Source organism: Hemitrygon akajei, chromosome 27 (genome assembly GCF_048418815.1).
Source record: "Hemitrygon akajei chromosome 27, sHemAka1.3, whole genome shotgun sequence".
NCBI lineage: Eukaryota > Metazoa > Chordata > Chondrichthyes > Myliobatiformes > Dasyatidae > Hemitrygon > Hemitrygon akajei.
Genome location: NC_133150.1, coordinates 54,201,224 through 54,225,411, shown reverse-complemented (window position 1 = coordinate 54,225,411; position 24,188 = coordinate 54,201,224). Strand labels below are relative to the sequence as shown.

The following is a 24,188-nucleotide window of genomic DNA, read 5'->3' as shown; positions in this document are numbered from 1 at the left end:
TTGGCCCCTACACCCCTCCCTATCTCTAAAACACTCTCTGGCCCTTACACCCCTCCCTGTCTCTAAAACACTCTCTGGCCCTTACACCCCTCCCTGTCTCTAAAACACTCTCTGGCCCCTACACCCCTCCCTATTTCTGTAACACTCTCTGGCCCCTACACCCCTCCCTGTCTCTAAAACACTCTCTGGCCCTTACACCCCTCACTGTCTCTAAAACACTCTCTGGCCCTTACACCCCTCCCTATCTCTAAAACACTCTCTGGCCCTTACACCCCTCCCTGTCTCTAAAACACTCTCTGGCCCCTACACCCCTCCCTGTCTCTAAAACACTCTCTGGCCCTTACACCCCTCCCTATCTCTAAAACACTCTCTGGCCCTTACACCCCTCCCTATCTCTAAAACACTCTCTGGCCCTTACACCCCTCCCTATCTCTAAAACACTCTCTGGCCCCTACACCCCTCCCTGTCTCTAAAACACTCTCTGGCCCCTACACCCCTCCCTGTCTCTAAAACACTCTCTGGCCCCTACACCCCTCCCTGTCTCTAAAACACTCTCTGGCCCTTACACCCCTCCCTGTCTCTAAAACACTCTCTGGCCCCTACACCCCTCCCTGTCTCTAAAACACTCTCTGGCCCTTACACCCCTCCCTATCTCTAAAACACTCTCTGGCCCCTACACCCCTCCCTGTCTCTAAAACACTCTCTGGCCCCTACACCCCTCCCTGTCTCTAAAACACTCTCTGGCCCCTACACCCCTCCCTGTCTCTAAAACACTCTCTGGCCCTTACACCCCTCCCTGTCTCTAAAACACTCTCTGGCCCCTACACCCCTCCCTGTCTCTAAAACACTCTCTGGCCCCTACACCCCTCCCTGTCTCTAAAACACTCTCTGGCCCTTACACCCCTCCCTATCTCTAAAACACTCTCTGGCCCTTACACCCCTCCCTATCTCTAAAACACTCTCTGGCCCCTACACCCCTCCCTGTCTCTAAAACACTCTCTGGCCCCTACACCCCTCCCTGTCTCTAAAACACTCTCTGGCCCCTACACCCCTCCCTATCTCTAAAACACTCTCTGGCCCCTACACCCCTCCCTGTCTCTAAAACACTCTCTGGCCCCTACACCCCTCCCTGTCTCTAAAACACTCTCTGGCCCCTACACCCCTCCCTATCTCTAAAACACTTTCTGGCCCCTACACCCCTCCCTATCTCTAAAACACTCTCTGGCCCCTACACCCCTCCCTGTCTCTAAAACACTCTCTGGCCCTTACACCCCTCCCTATTTCTGTAACACCCTCTGGCCCCTACACCCCTCCCTGTCTCTAAAACACTCTCTGGCCCCTACACCCCTCCCTATCTCTAAAACACTCTCTGGCCCTTACACCCCTCCCTATTTCTGTAACACCCTCTGGCCCCTACACCCCTCCCTATCTCTAAAACACTCTCTGGCCCCTACACCCCTCCCTATTTCTGTAACACCCTCTGGCCCTTACACCCCTCCCTATTTCTGTAACACCCTCTGGCCCCTACACCCCTCCCTATCTCTAAAACACTCTCTGGCCCCTACACCCCTCCCTATCTCTAAAACACTCTCTGGCCCCTACACCCCTCCCTATTTCTGTAACACTCTCTGGCCCCTACACCCCTCCCTATCTCTAAAACACTCTCTGGTCCTTACACCCCTCCCTATTTCTGTAACACCCTCTGGCCCCTACACCCCTCCCTATCTCTAAAACACTCTCTGGCCCCTACACAGCTCCCTATCTCTAAAACACTCTCTGGCCCCTACACCCCTCCCTATCTCTAAAACACTCTCTGGCCCTTACACCCCTCCCTATCTCTAAAACACTCTCTGGCCCTTACACCCCTCCCTATTTCTGTAACACCCTCTGGCCCCTACACCCCTCCCTGTCTCTAAAACACTCTCTGGCCCCTACACCCCTCCCTATCTCTAAAACACTCTCTGGCCCTTACACCCCTCCCTATTTCTGTAACACCCTCTGGCCCCTACACCCCTCCCTATCTCTAAAACACCCTCTGGCCCCTACACCCCTCCCTATCTCTAAAACACTCTCTGGCCCTTACACCCCTCCCTGTCTCTAAAACACTCTCTGGCCCTTACACCCCTCCCTGTCTCTAAAACACTCTCTGGCCCCTACACCCCTCCCTATTTCTGTAACACTCTCTGGCCCCTACACCCCTCCCTGTCTCTAAAACACTCTCTGGCCCTTACACCACTCACTGTCTCTAAAACACTCTCTGGCCCTTACACCCCTCCCTATCTCTAAAACACTCTCTGGCCCTTACACCCCTCCCTGTCTCTAAAACACTCTCTGGCCCCTACACCTCTCCCTGTCTCTAAAACACTCTCTGGCCCTTACACCCCTCCCTATCTCTAAAACACTCTCTGGCCCTTACACCCCTCCCTATCTCTAAAACACTCTCTGGCCCTTACACCCCTCCCTATCTCTAAAACACTCTCTGGCCCCTACACCCCTCCCTGTCTCTAAAACACTCTCTGGCCCCTACACCCCTCCCTGTCTCTAAAACACTCTCTGGCCCCTACACCCCTCCCTGTCTCTAAAACACTCTCTGGCCCTTACACCCCTCCCTGTCTCTAAAACACTCTCTGGCCCCTACACCCCTCCCTGTCTCTAAAACACTCTCTGGCCCTTACACCCCTCCCTATCTCTAAAACACTCTCTGGCCCCTACACCCCTCCCTGTCTCTAAAACACTCTCTGGCCCCTACACCCCTCCCTGTCTCTAAAACACTCTCTGGCCCCTACACCCCTCCCTGTCTCTAAAACACTCTCTGGCCCTTACACCCCTCCCTGTCTCTAAAACACTCTCTGGCCCCTACACCCCTCCCTGTCTCTAAAACACTCTCTGGCCCCTACACCCCTCCCTGTCTCTAAAACACTCTCTGGCCCTTACACCCCTCCCTGTCTCTAAAACACTCTCTGGCCCTTACACCCCTCCCTATCTCTAAAACACTCTCTGGCCCCTACACCCCTCCCTGTCTCTAAAACACTCTCTGGCCCTTACACCCCTCCCTATCTCTAAAACACTCTCTGGCCCCTACACCCCTCCCTGTCTCTAAAACACTCTCTGGCCCTTACACCCCTCCCTGTCTCTAAAACACTCTCTGGCCCTTACACCCCTCCCTATCTCTAAAACACTCTCTGGCCCTTACACCCCTCCCTATCTCTAAAACACTCTCTGGCCCCTACACCCCTCCCTGTCTCTAAAACACTCTCTGGCCCTTACACCCCTCCCTGTCTCTAAAACACTCTCTGGCCCTTACACCCCTCCCTATCTCTAAAACACTCTCTGGCCCTTACACCCCTCCCTATCTCTAAAACACTCTCTGGCCCCTACACCCCTCCCTATCTCTAAAACACTCTCTGGCCCTTACACCCCTCCCTATCTCTAAAACACTCTCTGGCCCCTACACCCCTCCCTGTCTCTAAAACACTCTCTGGCCCCTACACCCCTCCCTGTCTCTAAAACACTCTCTGGCCTTTACACCCCTCCCTGTCTCTTTGACCACCCCCCTGCAGTTCTTGCACCCCCCCCCCCCGTCTCTGTAACATGCTCCCTCTCATGGTGACAATATTCTCTCCCCCAGTCTCTGTGACAATCCCCCCGGCACAGCCCCATCACCCCACCCTCCCTGTGACCCTACACCCTTCCCTGTCTCTGTGACCTCTCACCCCACAGCCTCTACACCCATCCCTGTGACCCAACACCCCTCCCTCTCTGTGACCCTACACCCCTCCCTCCCTGTCTCTGTCCCCCCCACAGACCCTACATCCCTCCTGTCTCTGTAACATGGTCCCTCTCATAGTGGCAATGTTCTCTCCCCCAGTGACAAACCAAAAGTGATCTACAGCCAGCCAGCCATGGCAGAACCAGCAGATGAAGTGAGTGTGGGGATTGGGGTGCTCTGTGATTACAGGGGAGGTGGGAGGGCAGGTGTCCTAACCAGGAAGGGATTGATTCCTTTTGGAAGATGGAGTCAGTGTTTTGCTCATCCCAATTCTACCCCCCCCCCCAACAGTCTCTGGCTGCTTCTCCCCCATTCGCCACCTCTCCAGTCCTCTGGTCTAACCCTCCCTCTTCTCAATCTCTCCACTTTCACACCCCCCTGTCTCCCTCCCCCCCATCTCCCCGCCACTCATCACCTCCTGTCTCCCCGTCCCTCCCTGCCACTCACCACCTTCCCACATCTCCCACCCCCCACCATCTTTCCCTCCCTCCCCACATTCTCCACACACCACTCGCCACCTCCCGCTCTTCCCCAGTCTCCCTCACCTTCCATGCCACGTCACACAAAGTTGCTCTTGTCAAGGTCTCGCATGATCCAGAGTTACAGATATGATCTGTTCGATCGAGAATCGGCTTGCTGGGTCTGTCACTCTGGCTGGAGGTCCGTGACCACTGCTGGTATGGAGATCGGTGTTGTCTGTGCTCTATCGAAACAGATGGGCTGATTGGCAACTTTGTAGATTGGTGTAGTTGTGGTTCATGAGGTCATCCAAGGATTCAACAGGATTAGCCTACCATGAGAGACCTCGTCAAGAGCAGAGGAGACTTTGTGAGAGGTGGGTTGGAGGGTGGGGGTGTCTGGGGGAGGAGGGCGAGGTGGGATGGAGGGTGGAGGAGGGAGAGGTGGAGGTGGGAGAGGTGAAGAGGTGGGATGGAGGGTGGGGAGTGGGGAGGAGGGTGAGGTGGAGAGGTGGGATGGAGGGTGGGGGAGTGGGGAGGAGGGAGAGGTGGGATGGAGGGCGGGGGAGTGGGGAGGAGGGAGAGGTGGGATGGAGAGTGGGGAGGAGGGTGAGGTGGAGAGGTGGGATGGAGGGTGGGGAGTGGGGAGGAGGGTGAGGTGGAGAGGTGGGATGGAGGGTGGGGAGTGGGGAGGAGGGAGATGTGGGATGGAGGGTGGGGGAGTGGGGAGGAGGGAGAGGTGGGATGGTGGGGAGTGGGGAGGAGGGTGAGGTGGAGAGGTGGGATGGAGGGTGGGGGAGTGGGGAGGAGGGTGAGGTGGAGAGGTGGGATGGAGGGTGGGGGAGTGGGGAGGAGGGAGGTGGGATGGAGGGTGGGGGAGTGGGGAGGAGGGAGAGGTGGGATGGAGGGTGGGGGAGTGGGGAGGAGGGTGAGGTGGAGAGGTGGGATGGAGGGTGGGGGAGTGGGGAGGAGGGAGAGGTGGGGGAGTGGGGAGGAGGGTGAGGTGGAGAGGTGGGATGGGGGGTGGGGGAGTGGGGAGGAGGGAGAGGTGGGATGGAGGGTGGGGGAGTGGGGAGGAGGGAGAGGTAAAGAACAGCTACATGGGAAAATAGCAGGCAGAGTTTAATCCATTAATTGTTTTGGGTTTTAATTGTGAGTGTCATGACAATGCAGTTGTTAGTGTGTCGCTATTACACCTTTGTGGGATGTGGGGTGGGGGGGGGGTCGGAGTTTGGAATTCTATCCCTGCGTCCTCTGTAAGGAGTCTCTATACATCCTCTCCATGGAATTTGTGGGTTTTCTCCCACAGGCCAAAGATATATCGGGTAGGTTATTGTAAGTTGTCCCGTGATTAGGTCAGGGCTGTCGGGGGTTGTGGGACAGTGTGGTTCAAGGGACCAGAAGGGCCGATTCTGTCACTAAATAAAATACAAAATCCAGCCAGGTGTCAGGTCAAATGTAAGCAAATAGCAGGATCCCTGAACACATTGATGTTCAGAGGGGTGTTGTGGTGTGCCCATGGATCCCTGAAAGTAGTAACACAATTAGATAGAGTGGGAAAGGTAGAGCGGGAGCCCTGGCATGCTCAGCTTCATTGGTTTGGGTGTTGAGTATAAAAGTTGGGAAACATTTACACCTGTATCAAGTCTAGAATTTTTGTTTAGTTGTACTTGCCACACTATGGGGATGGAGAGGGTGCAGAAGAGGTTCACTGGGATGCTGCCAGGACTAGAGTATGAGCTGTAACAGGCGAGGAGAGAAATCTGGACTGTTTTCCCTGGAGCATCGGAGGCTGGGGGGGGTATGTTATGTTTTGTAACTTCAAAACATTCATTCAAATAAAAGACATGGAAGTCTGAAATGTGAGTTTAACTTCAGGTTTACTTGTAGTGAGGCAATTCATATATTTAACCCTAACCCATAATTATTTAAAGGAACAAGAATGCTTAATCAAACAATATATACTCAAGATTACTCAAATATTATTGAAATATTAAATACATAACGGGTACTGAAGTTACAAGAGGAATAGTTAGGCTCGACAGGCCAGCCTTCCTCCCAGGCTGGATAGATTTAAGATGACAGGGTGGAGTTAGAGGAGATATCTGGGGTTGAGTGGTGGGTGCCAGAGGAGATGGTGGAGAAAGATGAGAATAATGGCATTTGAAAGGCATAGGAATGGGCAGGGAAGGGAGAAAGACAGCATGGAAATTGTTCATTTGAGTAACTTCGGGAGCACAGAGACGGTGGGTTGAAGCGTGTGTTTACCACTTGCTGCCTAACTCGCTCTCTGCCTTCCTTTGTTTTCTCAGGGTGACTTCAGACAGAAATCTTCATTTGTTGTTTGAATCACTTGTGGATTCCTCTGAAACTTCATGACAGTGAACTGACGATAGTTTTCACTGAGAGCAGTGCGGATTATGTATTTTAATATATCGTGTTGATTGGGATCATCTGTTTCTCTGCTTTTATATACAAGGGGACATTGTGAAGAGCACCACTACCATAACCTGTGCCCTGGGTGTTTGTGATGGGACAGTGTAGAGGGAGTTTCACTCTGTATCTGACCCATACCTGGGAGTGTGGGATGGAACAGTGTAGAGGGAGTTTCACTCTGTGTCTGACCCATACCCTGGGAGTATGTGATGGTACAATGTAGAGGGAGCTTCACTCTGTATCTGACCCATACCTGGGAGTGTGGGATGGGACAGTGTAGAGGGAGCTTCACTCTGTGTCTGACCCGTACCTGGGAGTGTCTGATGGGACAGTGTAGAGGGAGCTTCACTCTGTATCTGACCCATACCTGGGAGTGTGGGATGGGACAGTGTAGAGGGAGTTTCACTCTGTGTTTGATCCGTACCTGGGAGTGTCTGATGGGACAGTGTAGAGGGAGCTTCACTCTGTATCTGACCCATACCTGGGAGTGTGGGATGGGACAATGTAGAGGGAGCTTCAATCTGTATCTGACCCATACCCTGGGAGTGTGGGATGGGACAGTGTAGAGGGAGCTTCACTCTGTGTCTAACTCCTGGTGAGTTTCTGAGGGGTGGAATGGGTTGGAAGTGTATATGTGCGTTTTGCAATGTGTTTTCCCTCCCCTCTGTGAGTGGTGAGATGTGTTTTCACTGATATCCTGTTCAGATTATGTTCTCTCCACTCACAAAAAACTTTTCCTGTGATTGGACATTAATAAAATGTTCCTTTTCTCTTGTCAGTATTTTCTGAGTTTTATTCAGTCAGTGGCACCTACTGCTGGCCTGTGGGATCAGGCACAGAAGCAAAATCTCATGGTCAATCAGATCAATACCTTATGAGGACATCTGTTGTGTCAGTATTGTCCCTGCCTGTGCCATCTCCTCTCCCCTCTCTGTCTGCTACATGTTCCCATTGTATACCACCCACCCACCTCTCTTTTTCAGCAAGCCAACCAGGAGCTAACTCAGCCCCAGACCTGCTCCCCATAAAACAGATCACAGCTGATTTGATTGACATGGTAACCACTAAGTTCCGAACCACCTGAAACCCAGACCAACAATTCATCCCACTGCTCCCTATCCCAGTGATTGCCCACCCTCCAAAAGCAAACGTTTCCCCTCCTGCATCCCACACGGTGACACCTCGTTAAACATGGACAACTGGTTCATAATTCATTCCGATAGTGTCAGACAGCACAGAGCCAAGCCCCTCGTCCCAACCATTGCCCCATCCCGAGCTCGGCCCCTTCTGTCAAACCAGAACCCGCGGCACTAACCGTTGCAATAGTGGAGAAGTGGGAGAAATCCACTGCATGCTTGGGAAATGCACGTGGTCACCTGGAGAAGACAAAAACACTCCAGCACAGGAGCACCAGATTGAGCATATGCGTCTAGTAAAGGAGGCAAGAAGCAGACAGTGCACAGGATTAAAATTATTCATAACAGCCCTTCAAAATTCCTGAGCCAGTCAAACGTTTTGTCCCACTTCTACTATACTGAACACCAAAGACCAATGCACCTCACCACAGTCTAATACCCCTTACCACAATCCAGTACCCCTCACCACAGTCCGGTACCCCTCACCACAGTCCAGTACCCCTCACCACAGACCAGTACCCCTTACCACAGTCCAGTACCCCTCACCAAAGACCAATACCCCACACCACAGAGCAGTAGCCCTCACCACAGTCCAATACCCCACACCACAGTCCCATACCCCACACCACAGTCCCATACCCCACACCACAGTCCAATACCCCACACCATAGTATAATGCCCAACACCACAGTCCAGTACCCCTCACCACAGATCAATACCCCTCACCACAGTCCAGAACCCCACACCACAGTCCAGTACCCCTCACCACAGATCAATACCCCACACCACAGTGTAATGCCCCACACCAGTCGAATAACCCTCACCACAGTCGAATAACCCTCACCACAGACCAATAGCCCACACCACAGACCAATAGCCCACACCACAGACCAATAGCCCACACCACAGTCCAGTACCCCACACCAAAGACCAATACACCACACCACAGTCCAATGCCCCACACCACAGTCCAATAGATAGATAGATAGATAGATACTTTATTCATCCCCATGGGGAAATTCAACATTTTTTTTCCAATGTCCCATACACTTGTTGTAGCAAAAACTCATTACATACAATACTTAACTCAGTAATAATATGATATGCATCTAAATCACTAACTCAAAAAGCATTAATAATAGCTTTAAAAAAAAAAGTTCTTAAGTCCTGGCAGTTGAATTGTAAAGCCTAATGGCATTGGGGAGTATTGACCTCTTCATCCTGTCTGAGGAGCATTGCATCGACAGTAACCTGTCGCTGAAACTGCTTCTCTGTCTCTGGATGGTGCTATGTAGAGGATGTTCAGGGTTTTCCATAATTGACCGTAGCCTACTCAGCGCCCTTCGCTCAGCCACCGATGTTAAACTCTCCAGTCCTTTGCCCACGACAGAGCCCGCCTTCCTTACCAGCTTATTAAGACGTGAGGCGTCCTTCTTCTTAATGCTTCCTCCCCAACATGCCACCACAAAGAAGAGGGCGCTGTCAACAACTGACCTATAGAACATCTTCAGCATCTCACTGCAGACATTGAATGACGCCAACCTTCTAAGGAAGTACAGTCGACTCTGTGCCTTCCTGCACAAGGCATCTGTGTTGGCAGTCCAGTCTAGCTTCTCGTCTAACTGTACTCCCAGATACTTGTAGGTCTTAACCTGCTCCACACATTCTCCATTAATGATCACTGGCTCCATATGAGGCCTAGATCTCCTAAAGTCCACCACCATCTCCTTGGTCTTGGTGACATTGAGACGCAGGTAGTTTGAGTTGCACCATATCACAAAGTCCTGTATCAGTTTCCTATACTCCTCCTCCTGTCCATTCCTGACACACCCCACTATGGCCGTGTCATCAGCGAACTTCTGCACATGGCAGGACTCCGAGTTATATTGGAAGTCTGATGTGTACAGGGTGAACAGGACCGGAGAGAGTACGGTTCCCTGTGGCGCTCCTGTGCTGCTGACCACCGTGTCAGACCTACAGTCTCCCAACCGCACATACTGAGGTCTATCTGTCAAGTAGTCCACTATCCAATCCACCATGTGAGAGTCTACTCCCATCTCCGTTAGTTTGTGCTTTAAGATCTTGGGCTGGATGGTGTTAAAGGCACTAGAGAAGTCAAGGAATGTAATCCTCACAGCACAACTGACCCCATCTAGGTGAGAGAGTGATTTGTGCAGCAAATACGTGATAGCATCCTCCACTCCCACCTTCTCCTTATACGCAAACTGAAGCGGATCCCGGGCGTGCCTGGTTTGTGGCCTCAGATTCTGTATTATCAGCCGCTCCATGGTCTTCATCACGTGCGACGTCAAGGCAACAGGTCTGAAGTCATTCAACTCCTTTGGTTGTGGTTTCTTCGGTACCGGGACAATACAGGATGTTTTCCACTGTCTGGGTACTCTTCTCTGAACTAGACTCATGTTGAAGATGCGCTGTAGTGGTTCTCCCAGTTCAGTCGCACAGGCCCTCAGTAATCGTGGGGAAACTAATCGTGGGGAATACCCCTCACCACAGTCCAGTACGCCTCACCAAACACCAATACCCCTCACCACAGTCCAATACCCCTCACCAAAGACCAATACCCCTCACCACACCACAGTCCAATACCCCACACCAAAGACCAGTACCCCTCACCAAAGACCAATACCCCTCACCACACCACAGTCCAATACCCCACACCAAACACCAATACCCCAACCAAAGACCAGTACGCCTCACCAAAGACCAATACCCCTCACCACAGACCAGTAACCCACACCACAGACCAGTGCCCCTCACCACAGACCAATACCCCACACCACAGTCCAATACCCCAAACCACAGTCCAATACCCCAAACCACAGACCAATACCCCTCACCACAGACCAATACCCCTCACCACAGACCAATACCCCTCACCAGTCCAATACCCCACACCACAGTCCAATAGCCCACACCACAGTCCAATAGCCCACACCACAGTCCAATACCCCACACCACAGTCCAATAGCCCACACCACAGTATAATGCCCCACACCACAGTCCAATGCCCCACACCACAGTCCAATGCCCCACACCAGTCGAATAACCCTCACCACAGTCGAATAGCCCACACCACAGACCACTACCCCACACCACAGTCCAGTACCCCTCACCAAAGACCAATACCCCTCACCACAGTCCAGTACCCCTCACCACAGTCCAGTACCCCACACCACAGTCCATTACCTCTCACCACAGTCCAATAGCCCACACCACAGTCCAATAGCCCACACCACAGTCCAGTACCCCACACCACAGTCCAGTACCCCTCACCAAAGACCAATACCCCTCACCAAAGACCAATACCCCTCACCACAGTCCAGAACCCCACACCACAGTCCAGTACCCCACACCAAAGACCAGTACCCCTCACCAAAGACAAGTACCCCTCACCACACCACAGTCCAGAACCCCACACCACAGTCCAGTACCCCACACCAAAGACCAGTACCCCTCACCAAAGACCAATACCCCTCACCACACCACAGTCCAATACCCCACACCAAAGACCAATACGCCTCACCAAAGACCAATACCCCTCACCAAAGACCAATACCCCTCACCACAGACCAGTACCCCACACCACAGACCAGTGCCCCTCATCACAGACCAATACCCCACACCACAGTCCAATACCCCAAACCACAGACCAACAGACCACTACCCCACACCACAGTCCAATACCCCACTCCACAGACCAAAACCTCACACCACAGATCAATAGCCCACACCACAGTCCAATACCCCACACCACAGTCCAATACCCCTCACCACAGTCCAATACCCCTAACCACAGATCAATAGCCCTCACCACAGTCCAATAGCCCACACCACAGACCAATACCCCTCACCACAGTCCAATACCCCTCACCACAGTCCAATACCCCTCACCACAGTCCAATACCCCACACCACAGACCAATACCCCACACCACAGACCAATACCCCACACCACAGTCCAATACCCCACACCACAGTCCAGTACCCCTCACCACAGTCCAATACACCACACCACAGTCCAATACCCCTCACCACAGTCCAATACCCCACACCACAGATCAATACCCCTCACCACAGACTAATACCCCTCACCACAGTCCAGTACCCCTCACCACAGTCCAGTACCTCTCACCACAGTCCAATAGCCCACACCACAGTCCAGTACCCCACACCACAGTCCAGTACCCCTCACCAAAGACCAATACCCCTCACCAAAGACCAATACCCCTCACCACAGTCCAGAACCCCACACCACAGTCCAGTACCCCACACCAAAGACCAGTACCCCTCACCAAAGACCAGTACCCCTCACCACACCACAGTCCAGAACCCCACACCACAGTCCAGTACCCCACACCAAAGACCAGTACCCCTCACCAAAGACCAATACCCCTCACCACACCACAGTCCAATACCCCACACCAAAGACCAGTACCCCTCACCAAAGACCAATACCCCTCACCACACCACAGTCCAATACCCCACACCAAACACCAATACCCCACACCAAAGACCAATACGCCTCACCAAAGACCAATACCCCTCACCAAAGACCAATACCCCTCACCACAGACCAGTACCCCACACCACAGACCAGTGCCCCTCACCACAGACCAATACCCCACACCACAATCCAATACCCCACACCACAGTTCAATACCCCAAACCACAGACCAACAGACCACTACCCCACACCACAGTCCAATACCCCACTCCACAGACCAAAACCCCACACCACAGATCAATAGCCCACACCACAGTCCAATAGCCCACACCACAGACCAATACCCCTCACCACAGTCCAATACCCCACACCACAGATCAATAGCCCTCACCACAGTCCAATAGCCCACACCACAGTCCAATAGCCCACACCACAGACCAATACCCCTCACCACAGTCCAATACCCCTCACCACAGTTCAATAGCCCACACCACAGTCCAATAGCCCACACCACAGTCCAATACCCCACACCACAGTATAATGCCCCACACCACAGTCCAATGCCCCACACCACAGTCCAATGCCCCACACCAGTCGAATAACCCTCACCACAGACGAATAGCCCACACCACAGACCACTACCCCTCACCACAGTCCAGTACCCCTCACCAAAGACCAATACCCCTCACCACAGTCCAGTACCCCTCACCACAGTCCAGTACCTCACACCACAGTCCAGTACCCCACACCACAGTCCAATACCCCTCACCACAGTCCAATACACCACACCACAGTCCAATACCCCACTCCACAGACCAAAACCTCACACCACAGATCAATAGCCCACACCACAGTCCAATACCCCACACCACAGTCCAATACCCCTCACCACAGTCCAATACCCCTCACCACAGTCCAATACCACTAACCACAGATCAATAGCCCTCACCACAGTCCAATAGCCCACACCACAGACCAATACCCCTCACCACAGTCCAATACCCCTCACCACAGTCCAATACCCCACACCACAGACCAATAGCCCACACCACAGACCAATACCCCACACCACAGTCCAATGCCCCACACCACAGTCCAATGCCCCACACCAGTCGAATAACCCTCACCACAGACGAATAGCCCACACCACAGACCACTACCCCTCACCACAGTCCAGTATCCCTCACCAAAGACCAGTACCCCTCACCACAGTCCAGTACCGCTCACCACAGTCCAGTACCCCACACCACAGTCCAGTACCCCACACCACAGTCCAGTACCCCTCACCACAGTCCAATACACCACACCACAGTCCAATACCCCTTACCACAGTCCAATACCCCACACCACAGATCAATACCCCTCACCACAGACCAATACCCCTCACCACAGTCCAGTACCCCTCACCACAGTCCAGTACCCCACACCACAGTCCAGTACCTCTCACCACAGTCCAGTACCTCTCACCACAGTCCAATAGCCCACACCACAGTCCAGTACCCCACACCACAGTCCAGTACCCCTCACCAAAGACCAATACCCCTCACCAAAGACCAATACCCCTCACCACAGTCCAGAACCCCACACCACAGTCCAGTACCCCACACCAAAGACCAGTACCCCTCACCAAAGACCAGTACCCCTCACCACACCACAGTCCAGAACCCCACACCACAGTCCAGTACCCCACACCAAAGACCAGTACCCCTCACCAAAGACCAATACCCCTCACCACACCACAGTCCAATACCCCACACCAAAGAACAGTACCCCTCACCAAAGACCAATACCCCTCACCACACCACAGTCCAATACCCCACACCAAACACCAATACCCCACACCAAAGACCAATACGCCTCACCAAAGACCAATACCCCTCACCAAAGACCAATACCCCTCACCACAGACCAGTACCCCCACACCACAGACCAGTGCCCCTCACCACAGACCAATACCCCACACCACAGTCCAATACCCCACACCACAGTCCAATACCCCACACCACAGTCCAATACCCCACACCACAGTCCAATACCACAAACCACAGACCAACAGACCACTACCCCACACCACAGTCCAATACCCCACTCCACAGACCAAAACCCCACACCACAGATCAATAGCCCACACCACAGTCCAATAGCCCACACCACAGACCAATACCCCTCACCACAGTCCAATACCCCACACCACAGATCAATAGCCCTCACCACAGTCCAATAGCCCACACCACAGTCCAATAGCCCACACCACAGACCAATACCCCTCACCACAGTCCAATACCCCACACCACAGTTCAATAGCCCACACCACAGTCCAATAGCCCACACCACAGTCCAGTACCTCACACCACAGTCCAGTACCTCACACCACAGTCCAGTACCCCACACCACAGTCCAATACCCCTCACCACAGTCCAATACACCACAGCACAGTCCAATACCCCTCACCACAGTCCAATACCCCACTCCACAGTCCAGTACCCCTCACCAAAGACCAATACCCCTCACCACAGACCAATACCCCACACCACAGTCCAATACCCCACACCACAGTCCAATACCCCAAACCACAGACCAACAGACCACTACCCCACACCACAGTCCAATACCCCACTCCACAGTCCAGTACCCCTCACCACAGTCCAATACCCCACACCACAGACCAAAACCCCACACCACAGATCAATAGCCCACACCACAGTCTAATAGCCCACACCACAGACCAATACCCCTCACCACAGTTCAATACCCCACACCACAGATCAATAGCCCTCACCACAGTCCAATAGCCCAAACCACAGACCAATACCCCTCACCACAGTCCAATACCCCTCACCACAGTCCAATACCTCACACCACAGACCAAAACCCCACACCACAGACCAATAGCCCACACCACAGTCCAATAGCCCACACCACAGACCAATACCCCACACCACAGTCCAATACCCCACACCACAGTATAATGCCCCACACCACAGTCCAATGCCACACACCAGTCGAATAACCCTCACCACAGTCGAATAACCCTCACCACAGACCACTACCCCACACCACAGTCCAGTACCCCTCACCACAGTCCAGTACCCCTCACCACAGTCCAGTACCCCTCACCACAGTCCAATACCCCACACCACAGTCCAGTACCCCACACCACAGTCCAGTACCCCACACCACAGTCCAATACCCCTCACCACAGTCCAATACACCACACCACAGTCCAATACCCCTCACCACAGTCCAATACCTCACACCACAGATCAATACCCCTCACCACAGTCCAATAGCCCACACCACAGTCCAATAGCCCACACCACAGTCCAATAGCCCACACCACAGACCAATACCCCACACCACAGACCAATACCCCACACCACAGTATAATGTCCCACACCACAGTCCAATGCCCCACACCAGTCGAATAACTCTCACCACAGACGAATAGCCCACACCACAGACCACTACCCCTCACCACAGTCCAGTACCCCTCACCACAGTCCAGTACCCCACACCACAGTCCAATACCCCTCACCACAGTCCAATACACCACACCACAGTCCAATACCCCACACCACAGATCAATACCCCACACCACAGTATAATGCCCCACACCAGTCGAATAACCCTCACCACAGTCCAGTACCCCACACCAAAGACCAATGCCCCACACCACAGTTCAATACCCCACACCACAGTCCAGTACCCCTCACCAAAGACCAATACCCCTCACCAAAGACCAATACCCCTCACCACAGTCCAGAACCCCACACCACAGTCCAGAACCCCACACCACAGTCCAGTACCCCACACCACAGTCCAGTACCCCTCACCACAGATCAATACCCCACACCAGTCGAATAACCCTCACCACAGACCAATAGCCCACACCACCGTCCAGTACCCCACACCAAAGACCAATACCCCACACCACAGTCCAATGCCCCACACCACAGTCCAATACCCCTCACCACAGTCCAGTACCCCTCACCACAGTGCAGTACCCCACACCAAAGACCAGTACCCATCACCACAGTCCAGTACCCCACACCACAGACCAGTGCCCCTCACCACAGACCAATACCCCACACCACAATCCAATACCCCAAACCACAGACCAACAGACCACTACCCCACACCACAGTCCAATACCCCACTCCACAGTCCAGTACCCCTCAGCACAGTCCAATGCCCCTCACCACAGTCCAGTACCCCACACCACAGTATAATGCCCCACACCACAGTCCAATGCCCCTCACCACAGTCCAGAACCCCACACCACAGTATAATGCCCCACACCACAGTATAATGCCCCACACCACAGTCCAATGCCCCTCACCACAGTCCAGTACCCCTCACCACAGTCCAGTACCCCTCACCACAGTCCAATACCCCTCACCAAAGACCAATACCCCTCACCACTGTCCAATACCCCTCTCCACAAATCAATAGCCCACACCACAGATCAATACCCCACACCACAGTCCAATACCCAAACCACAGACCAATAGCCCACACCACAGACCACTACTCCTCACCACAGTCCAATACCCGACTCCACAGTCCAATACCCCTCAGCGCACACAGACCAGTACCCAATACCACTGAAAAGTACCCCACACCACAGTCCAGTACCCCACACCGCAGTCCAATATCTCTCACCGATTTCCAATACTCCTCACCAGTCCTGTACCCGTCTCCACAGTCCAATACCCCACATCACAGACGAATACCCCTCAGCGCACACAGACATACCCAACACCACAGTCCAGTACCCCACACCAAAGACCAGTACCCCACACCGCAGACCAGTACCCCTCACCAAGTTCCAATACCCCTCAGCACAGACCAAAACCTCACACCACAGACCAATACCCCACACCACAGACAAGTACCCCGCACCACAATCGACCACCCCTCACCACAGTCGAATACCCCTCACCACAGTTGAATACCCCTCACCACAGTCCAGTACCCCACACCACAGTATAATGCCCCACACCACAGTCCAATGCCCCTCACCACAGTCCAGAACCCCACACCACAGTATAATGCCCCACACCACAGTATAATGCCCCACACCACAGTCCAATGCCCCTCACCACAGTCCAGTACCCCTCACCACAGTCCAGTACCCCTCACCACAGTCCAATACCCCTCACCAAAGACCAATACCCCTCACCACTGTCCAATACCCCTCTCCACAAATCAATAGCCCACACCACAGATCAATACCCCACACCACAGTCCAATACCCAAACCACAGACCAATAGCCCACACCACAGACCACTACTCCTCACCACAGTCCAATACCCGACTCCACAGTCCAATACCCCTCAGCGCACACAGACCAGTACCCAATACCACTGAAAAGTACCCCACACCACAGTCCAGTACCCCACACCGCAGTCCAATATCTCTCACCGATTTCCAATACTCCTCACCAGTCCTGTACCCGTCTCCACAGTCCAATACCCCACATCACAGACGAATACCCCTCAGCGCACACAGACATACCCAACACCACAGTCCAGTACCCCACACCAAAGACCAGTACCCCACACCGCAGACCAGTACCCCTCACCAAGTTCCAATACCCCTCAGCACAGACCAAAACCTCACACCACAGACCAATACCCCACACCACAGACAAGTACCCCGCACCACAATCGACCACCCCTCACCACAGTCGAATACCCCTCACCACAGTCCAGTAACCCACACCACAGACCATTACCGCACATCACAGTCCAGTACCCAACACCAAAGACCAGTACCCCAAACCAAAGACCAATAACCCCACCACAGTCGAATAAACCTAACCACAGTCCAGTACCCCACATCACAGTCCAATATCTCTCACCAATTTCCAATACCCCTCACCAGTCCTGTACCCTTCTCCACAGTCCAATACCCTACACCACAGTACAATACCCCAGACTGTAGTCCAGTACCCATCACCACAGTGCAATACCCCACACCACAGTCCAATAGCCCACACCGCAGACCAGTACCGCTCACCACAGTCCAATGCCCCTCACCACAGTCCAGTACCCCACACCAAAGACCAATACCCCACACCACAGTCCAATGCCCCGCACCACAGTCCAGTACCCCACACCACAGTCCAATGCCCCTCACCACAGTCCAGTACCCCTCACTACAGTCCAATACCCCTCACCACAGTCCAATACCCCTCACCAAAGACCAATACCCCTCACCACAGTCCAATACCCCTCACCACAGTCCAATACCCCTCACCACAGTACAATACCCCTCTACACAGATCAATAGCCCACACCACAGATCAATACCCCAAACCATAGTCCAATACCCCAAACCACAGACCAATAGCCCACACCACAGACCACTACCCCACACCACAGTCCAATACCCCACTCCACAGTCCAATACCCCTCACCACAGTCCAATACCCCTCAGCGCACACAGACGTACCCAACACCACAGTCCAGTACCCCACACCAAAGTCCAGTACCCCACACCAAAGACCAATGCCCCACACCAAAGACCAGTCCCACTCACCGCAGACCAGTCCCACTCACCGCAGACCAGTACCCCACACCGGAGTCCAATATCTCTCACCAATTTCCAATACTCCTCACCAGTCCTGTACCTGTCTCCACAGTCCAATACCCCACATCACAGACGAATACCCCTCAGCGCACACAGACGTACCGAACACCACAGTCCAGTACCCCACACCAAAGATCAGTCCCACTCACCGCAGACCAGTACCCCACACCGCAGACCAGTCCCACTCACCGCAGACCAGTACCCCACACCGCAGACCAGTCCCACTCACCGCAGACCAGTACCCCACACCGCAGTCCAATATCTCTCACCGATTTCCAATACTCCTCACCAGTCCTGTACCCGTCTCCACAGTCCAATACCCCACACCACAGATCAATAGCCCACACCACAGACCAATAGACCACACCACAGACCAGTACCCCCACCACAGTCCAATACCCCTCACCACAGATCAATAGCCCACACCACAGTCCAGTACCGCTCATCGCAGACCAGTACCCCTCACCAAGTTCCAATACCCCTCACCACAGTCCAATACCCCACACCACAGATCAATAGCCCACACCACAGATCAATAGCCCACACCACAGACCAATACCCCTCACCACAGTCCAATACCCCACACCACAGACCAAAACCCCACACCACAGACCAAAACCCCACACCACAGACCAATAGTCCACACCACAGTCCAATAGCCCACACCACAGACCAATACCCCTCACCACAGTCCAATACCCCACACCACAGACCAAAACACCACACCGCAGACAAAAACCCCACACCACAGACCAATAGCCCCCACCACAGACCAGTACCCCCACCACAGACCAGTACCCCACCACAGACCAGTACCCCACACCACAGTCCAATACCCCTCACCACAGTCCAATACCTCACACCACAGATCAATAGCCCACACCACAGTCCAGTACCGCTGACTGCAGACCAGTACCCCTCATCAAGTTCCAATACCCCTCAGCACAGACCAATAGCCCCCACCACAGACCAGTACCCCCACCAGAGACCAGTACCCCACCACAGACCAGTACCCCACACCACAGTCCAATACCCCTCACCACAGTCCAATACCTCACACCACAGACCAGTACCCCACACCACAGTCGACCACCCCTCACCACAGTCCAGTAACCCACACCACAGACCATTACCGCACATCACAGTCCAATATCTCTCACCAATTTCCAATACCCCTCACCAGTCCTGTACCCTTCTCCACAGTCCAATACCCTACACCACAGTACAATACCCCAGACTATAGTCCAGTACCCATCACCACAGTGCAATACCCCACACCACAGTCCAATAGCCCACACCACAGACCAGTACCGCTCACCACAGACCAATACCCCACACCACAGACCAGTACCCCTCACCAAGTTCCAGTACCCCTCACCACAGTCCAATAGCCCACACCACAGTCCAATAGCCCACACCACAGACCAGTACCCCTCACCAAGTTCCAGTACCCCTCACCACAGTCCAATACCCCTCACCACAGATCAATAGCCCACACCACAGTCCAGTACCGCTCACCGCAGACCAGTACCCTCACCAAGTTCCAATACCCCTCACCACAGTCCAATACCACTCAACACAGATCAATAGCCCACACCACAGTCCAGTACCCCCACCACAGACCAGTACCCCACACCACAGTCCAATACCACTCACCACAGATCAATAGCCCACACCACAGTCCAATACCTCACACCACAGACCAGTACCCCCACCAGAGACCAGTACCCCACCACAGACCAGTACCCCACACCACAGTCCAATACCCCTCACCACAGTCCAATACCTCACACCACAGACCAGTACCCCACACCACAGTCGACCACCCCTCACCACAGTCCAGTAACCCACACCACAGACCATTACCGCACATCACAGTCCAATATCTCTCACCAATTTCCAATACCCCTCACCAGTCCTGTACCCTTCTCCACAGTCCAATACCCTACACCACAGTACAATACCCCAGACTGTAGTCCAGTACCCATCACCACAGTGCAATACCCCACACCACAGACCAGTACCGCTCACCACAGACCAATACCCCACACCACAGACCAGTACCCCTCACCAAGTTCCAGTACCCCTCACCACAGACCAGTACCCCACACCACAGACCAGTACCCCTCACCACAGACCAGTACCCCTCACCACAGTCCAGTACCCCTCATCACAGTCCAGTACCCCTCACCACAGTCCAGTACCCCTCACCACAGACCAGTACCCCTCATCACAGACCAGTACCCCTCACCACAGACCAGTAATCCTCACCAAGTTCCAATACCCCTTACCAAAGACCAGTACCCTCACCACAGTCCAATACCCCTCATTACAGTCCAGTACCCCACACCACAGACCAATAGCCCACACCACAGATCAATAGCCCACACCACAGTCCAGTACCACTCACTGCAGACCAGTACCCCTCACCAAGTTCCAATACCCCTCACCACAGTCCAATACCCCACACCACAGAACAAAACCCCACACCACAGAACAAAACCCCACACCACAGACCATTACCGCACATCACAGTCCAGTACCCCAAACCAAAGACCAATAACCCTCACCACAGTCGAATAACCCTCACCACAGTCGAATAACCCTCACCACAGTCCAGTACCCCACATCGCAGTCCAATATCTCTCACCAATTTCCAATACCCCTCACCAGTCCTGTATCCTTCTCCACAGTCCAATACCCTACACCACAGTACAATACCCCAGACTGTAGTCCAGTACCCATCACCAGTGCAATACCCCACACCACAGTCCAATAGCCCACACCACAGACCAGTACCCCTCACCAAGTTCCAGTACCCCTCACCACAGTCCAATACCCCTCACCACAGATCAATAGCCCACACCACAGTCCAGTACCGCTCACCGCAGACCAGTACCCTCACCAAGTTCCAATACCCCTCACCACAGTCCAATACCACTCAACACAGATCAATAGCCCACACCACAGTCCAGTACCCCCACCAGAGACCAGTACCCCACCACAGACCAGTACCCCACACCACAGTCCAATACCCCTCACCACAGTCCAATACCTCACACCACAGACCAGTACCCCACACCACAGTCGACCACCCCTCACCACAGTCCAGTAACCCACACCACAGACCATTACCGCACATCACAGTCCAATATCTCTCACCAATTTCCAATACCCCTCACCAGTCCTGTACCCTTCTCCACAGTCCAATACCCTACACCACAGTACAATACCCCAGACTGTAGTCCAGTACCCATCACCACAGTGCAATACCCCACACCACAGACCAGTACCGCTCACCACAGACCAATACCCCACACCACAGACCAGTACCCCTCACCAAGTTCCAGTACCCCTCACCACAGACCAGTACCCCACACCACAGACCAGTACCCCTCACCACAGACCAGTACCCCTCACCACAGTCCAGTACCCCTCATCATAGTCCAGTACCCCTCACCACAGTCCAGTACCCCTCACCACAGACCAGTACCCCTCACCACAGACCAGTACCCCTCACCACAGACCAGTAATCCTCACCAAGTTCCAGTACCCCTCACCACAGTCCAATAGCCCACACCACAGGCCAATAGCCCACACCACAGACCAATAGCCCACACCACAGTCCAGTACCCCTCACCAAGTTCCAATACCCCTCACCACAGTCTAATACCCCTCACCACAGATCAATAGCCCACACCACAGTCCAGTACCCCTCACAGCAGACCAGTACCCCTCACAGCAGACCAGTACCCCTCACCAAGTTCCAATACCCCTCACCACAGTCCAATACCCCTCACCACAGATCAATAGCCCACACCACAGTCCAGTACCGCTCACCGCAGACCAGTACCCTCACCAAGTTCCAATACCCCTCACCACAGTCCAATACCACTCACCACAGATCAATAGCCCACACCACAGTCCAATACCCCTCACCACAGTCCAATACCCCTCACCAAAGACCAATACCCCTCACCACACCACAGTCCAATACCCCACACCAAAGACCAGTACCCCTCACCAAAGACCAATACCCCTCACCACACCACAGTCCAATACCCCACACCAAACACCAATACCCCAACCAAAGACCAGTACGCCTCACCAAAGACCAATACCCCTCACCACAGACCAGTAACCCACACCACAGACCAGTGCCCCTCACCACAGACCAATACCCCACACCACAGTCCAATACCCCAAACCACAGTCCAATACCCCAAACCACAGACCAATACCCCTCACCACAGACCAATACCCCTCACCACAGACCAATACCCCTCACCAGTCCAATACCCCACACCACAGTCCAATAGCCCACACCACAGTCCAATAGCCCACACCACAGTCCAATACCCCACACCACAGTCCAATACCCCACACCACAGTCCAATAGCCCACACCACAGTATAATGCCCCACACCACAGTCCAATGCCCCACACCACAGTCCAATGCCCCACACCAGTCGAATAACCCTCACCACAGTCGAATAGCCCACACCACAGACCACTACCCCACACCACAGTCCAGTACCCCTCACCAAAGACCAATACCCCTCACCACAGTCCAGTACCCCTCACCACAGTCCAGTACCCCACACCACAGTCCATTACCTCTCACCACAGTCCAATAGCCCACACCACAGTCCAATAGCCCACACCACAGTCCAGTACCCCACACCACAGTCCAGTACCCCTCACCAAAGACCAATACCCCTCACCAAAGACCAATACCCCTCACCACAGTCCAGAACCCCACACCACAGTCCAGTACCCCACACCAAAGACCAGTACCCCTCACCAAAGACAAGTACCCCTCACCACACCACAGTCCAGAACCCCACACCACAGTCCAGTACCCCACACCAAAGACCAGTACCCCTCACCAAAGACCAATACCCCTCACCACACCACAGTCCAATACCCCACACCAAAGACCAATACGCCTCACCAAAGACCAATACCCCTCACCAAAGACCAATACCCCTCACCACAGACCAGTACCCCACACCACAGACCAGTGCCCCTCATCACAGACCAATACCCCACACCACAGTCCAATACCCCAAACCACAGACCAACAGACCACTACCCCACACCACAGTCCAATACCCCACTCCACAGACCAAAACCTCACACCACAGATCAATAGCCCACACCACAGTCCAATACCCCACACCACAGTCCAATACCCCTCACCACAGTCCAATACCCCTAACCACAGATCAATAGCCCTCACCACAGTCCAATAGCCCACACCACAGACCAATACCCCTCACCACAGTCCAATACCCCTCACCACAGTCCAATACCCCTCACCACAGTCC

The 24,188-nt window shown here is 53.7% G+C and overlaps 2 long non-coding RNA genes across 2 annotated transcripts in view; one reads left to right on the top strand and one right to left on the bottom strand.

The window, feature by feature from the left end:
• Window positions 1–24,188, bottom strand: part of LOC140717429 (uncharacterized) — a 103,714-nt gene that overhangs the window by 58,388 nt on the left and 21,138 nt on the right. Inside the window, exon 2 of the long non-coding RNA XR_012096543.1 lies at window positions 7,979–8,092. This is a non-coding gene — a long non-coding RNA (uncharacterized lncRNA). The remainder of the gene's footprint in view (window positions 1–7,978; window positions 8,093–24,188) is intronic.
• LOC140717428 (uncharacterized) lies at window positions 3,592–7,444 on the top strand. Its single transcript, XR_012096542.1, has 2 exons — window positions 3,592–3,923; window positions 6,540–7,444. It is a non-coding gene; the product is annotated as an uncharacterized lncRNA (long non-coding RNA).